Source organism: Cebus imitator, unplaced genomic scaffold (assembly GCF_001604975.1).
Source record: "Cebus imitator isolate Cc_AM_T3 unplaced genomic scaffold, Cebus_imitator-1.0 Scaffold427, whole genome shotgun sequence".
NCBI lineage: Eukaryota > Metazoa > Chordata > Mammalia > Primates > Cebidae > Cebus > Cebus imitator.
In genome coordinates, this window is record NW_016107742.1 from 1,035,714 (window position 1) to 1,039,600 (window position 3,887).

General features: G+C 46.7%; 1 protein-coding gene across 3 annotated transcripts in view; it reads left to right on the top strand.

The window, feature by feature from the left end:
* The first annotated feature begins 985 nt into the window (after positions 1-985).
* HAPLN2 (hyaluronan and proteoglycan link protein 2) overlaps positions 986-3,887 on the top strand; it is a 6,859-nt gene continuing 3,957 nt past the window's right edge. Inside the window, exons 1-2 of one of the 3 annotated variants that reach the window (XM_037731880.1) lie at positions 1,002-1,731; positions 2,166-2,346. The gene's annotated coding sequence lies outside the window, so the exon portion shown is untranslated. Of the gene's footprint in view, positions 1,732-2,165; positions 2,347-3,887 lie in introns of all 3 variants that reach the window. The other 2 variants (XM_017510023.2, XM_037731881.1) reach the window with 2 other exon arrangements.

Below are 3,887 nucleotides of genomic sequence, written 5' to 3' on the forward strand. Positions count from 1 at the left end.
CTCAGGCCTCCTGAGGAGCTGGGATTACAGGTGTGCACCACCACGCCTGGCTAATTTTTGTATTTTTAGTAGTGGCAGAGTTTTACCATGCTGACCAGGCTGGTCTCAAACTCCTGACCTCAGGTGATCCACCCGCTTTGGCCTCCCAAAGTGCTGGGATTACAGGCATGAGTCATAGTGCCCGGACTCTTTTTAAAAAAATTTTTAACTTACAGAACATGAAATTACTTGTTTTTAATAATGCAAAGTTACTTCCATGGGGCTGCTCAACAGAGAGAAAATAAGGCTAAAATGCAACTTAAAGCTCACAACATTTCTAAACGGCTGTTTACAGGGGCAGGTGGAGGGAATCCTCCCTCTGCATTGATAGAAAACAGAACAATCAGGCCTATTTGGCCTTGTTGGAAATGTTCTGTATCTCGATCTGGTGGGTTTTTACCTGTGTACATCATATGTACACAGATAAAAATTCATTTACCTGTACACATAATTTCCATGCACTTTTTTGTATGTAAATTATGCCTCAATGAGAAAGTTTTTAAAATGGACTTCATTAGGCCAGGCACAGTGGCTTATGCCTGTAATCCCAGCACTTTGGGAGGCCGAGGCAGGCGGATTGCTTGAGGCCAGGAGTTCGAGACCAGCCTGGGCAACTTGGTGAAACCCCATCTCTACAAAAATACAAAAATTAGATGGGCGTGGTGGCGCACACCTGTAGTCCCAGCTGCTCAGAAGGCTGAGGTGAGAGGAGGATGGCTTGGACCCGGGAGGCAGAGGTAGCGGTGAGCCGAGATTTCACCACTGCACTCCAGCCTGGGTGACAGAGCCAGACTCTGTCTCAAAATAAAAAAAAAAAAAAAAAATTAGCTGGGTGTGGTGGTGCACACCTGTAGTCCTAGCTAATTTTGAGGCGAAGGCGGGAAGATCACTTGAGCCCAGGTGTTTGAGGCTGCAGTGAGCTGTGATTGGGCCACTGCTCTCCTGCTTGGGCAACAGATGGAGACCCCTGTCTCTTTAAATGAATTTCCATCTAGGAAGATTAAGGACGTCCTTCTGAGTACTTTAAAAAGGTTATCTATTTGTGCTGAGGGAAGAGGTAGAAAATTAGGGAAGCAATAAGATAACCTCTGTTTTGGAGAGATTCCCAAAGTCCTGCTATCCTCAGAAATTCTCATGTTCCTCCCCAAGGACAGAAAAATCCTCCTTCCCGTCTAATCTCCATCTCTCCTATTGCAATGCTAGCCACTCCCTCTGCCCTCATGGAGCCCAGCCTTTCCTCTGGCCGCAGACAAAATCCCTTTAGAGTCCTGCAGTTTGAACTATTGAGAGAGATTCCATTTCAACCTTTCCACCATCCGTTGTCTGCCCCTCACCCTATTCTCTTCTCTTGGAGATGTCAATTCCTGTTCTGAGCCCGCCCCCCACCCAGGCCCTTTTCCGGTGGTATGTGCCAGCCGGTCCTGCATCCCACATCCCCAGCTGTTGACATTTCATTGCCATTGCCCACAGAATAAAGAAAGGGGCCCTGTTATTCAACAATAGGGGAAAAGAGAGAGACAATGGGAAATTGTGCTTCCGATGGGGTGGGGACTGAGAAGGGAAGGATAGACAGACAGACAGGGGGCTGTAAAGAAGAGGTCAGGTTTCCTGAAGCAGCTGGAAGTCCTGGATGGTTCCCACCTGAGAGTCCATTCGCAAAGGCAATGTGCACTCAGGCACCAGAGGGCAGAGGTGAGTACTCTGTTGTGGGGCAAGGGGAGATGGGGGTGCTGCTGAGATGAGGTGCATCTGGAAAAGGAGGCAGCTGGAGCTTGGCATTTACGGATCTTTGAGCCACATTTAGAGTTCATCCCCATCCCCATCAATCCAACACCTTCATATCCAACGATCGATCTACCCCTCTCTGGTCTAAAGGCATTGAGAAACAATGAAGCATCTCACTTTCTGCACTCTTCCTGGTCATCGTGCCTGGGTTGCCCCCTTTATTCCATTCCCCTTCATGGGTTCCCAGCCCTCATCCCAAGCCCAGCATCTTCCCCTGGTTCCAGAATAGTGCTTTTCACAGATGTAGTCACAGGGCTGGACACAGGTCACTTAACAGGGCTGAGTGGACTGGTGGGGGTGGGGGGTCGTTCTTAGCACCTTGGCTGCTTCTTTGAGCACAGGACAGAAGCTTTTCCTCAAAGGTGCAAAAGGAGAAACTGTGTTGATCAGGTACTCAAGTCCCAGAATTTTAAGGTGCTTGGAACTCTCAGGAGCCTGGCAACAGCTTCTTCCGGAACCTCTTCCTCAAGCAAGGCAAAAAGCTGCTAAGCACTGCTCCTTCCATCTCTGGGAAGAGACCAGGTAGGCAATGGAGCTGCTGATTACTCTCTCATTTTCTGTTAGGAGGTATGAAGAGCATATGCACCCGTTTTGAAATACAGAAATATAGATCAGTGATTAAGTGCTCGAGCCTCACTCTCAGATCTGGATTCAAATCCCAGCAAACCCTTCCTCTTACTAGCTGTGTGACCTCATTTCCTAAAATGTGTGAACCTTTGTTTCAACAGGTGTACAATGGGATTTATAATTGTTTCTGCCTCAGAGGATTGCTGGGAGGAGTAAATATAAAAAATATATATGTGGCCGAGCGCGGTGGCTCATGCCTGTAATCCCAGCACTTTGGGAGGCTGAGGTGGGCAGATCACCTGAGGCCAGGAGGTCAAGACCAGCCTGGCCAAAATGGTGAAATCCTTTCTCTACTAAAAATGCAAAAATTAGCCAGGCATGGTGGCAGAGACCTGTAATCCCAGCTCCCTGGGAGGCTGAGGCAGGAGAATGGCTTAAACCTGGGAGGCAGAGGTTGCAGTGAGCCGAGATCATGCCATTGTACTCTAGCCTGGAGGACAAGAGTGAGACTTTGGGTGCTTCCTCCCTCTCTCCATTCCCCATCCTGTCTTCCCATGAGTCTTTAATGTAAGTTCATTCATTAAACCACACACACTTATTTAGCACCTACTATGTGCCAGAAACTATGCGGGGAACTGGAGATAACAGCTAACACATACAGAGCACTTATTACATTCCAGACACTATTTCAAGCATTTTGAATCTCTCACTTCATTTAATCCTCACACCTACTCAGTGAGGTAGGTGTGCTATTATTCCCCACATTTCACTGATGAGGACCCTGAGGCAGAGAGAGGTTAAGTAACTTACACATGATAAGTAACTTATGCATAGTCATGCAATTAAGAAATAGAGGAGCCAGATTTGGAGAATAAATGCAGTGAAGTCAAGAAGTCTTCAGTCAATTTTTTTATTTTCTTGGAGATAGGGTCTTGCTCTACCCCCCAGGCTGGAATGCAGTGGGACGATCTTGGCTCACTGCAGCCTCTGCCTCCCGTGTTCAAACAATTCTCCTGCCTCAGCCTCCTGAGTAGCTGTGATTACAGGTGCATGCTACCACACCCAGCTACATTTTTTATTTTTAGTAGAGATGGGGTTTCACCATGTTGGCCATGCTGGTCTTGAACTCCTGACTTCAAGTGAACCACCCACCTCGGCCTTCCAAAGTATTGGGATTACAGGGATGAGCCACTGTGCCCAACCCAGTTCATTTTTTTTTTTTTTAAAGGTCAAGGTGGTAAGAATGATACAATAAAGGAGGAGCTAGATGCAGTGATTCAGACCTGTAGTTCCAGCTACTTGGGAGGCTGAGGTGGGAGGATTGCTTGAGCTCAGGAGTTGGAGGCCAACCTGGGCAACATAGTAAGATCCTGTCTCTAAAAAAAAAAATAAAAATAAATAAAGAGGAGGGGGCATCAACTACTGTACTGAAATAGATAATTGCATTTAAAGTAGTTTTTTTAAAAAACTTTATAATTTTTTTTTTTTTTTTTTTT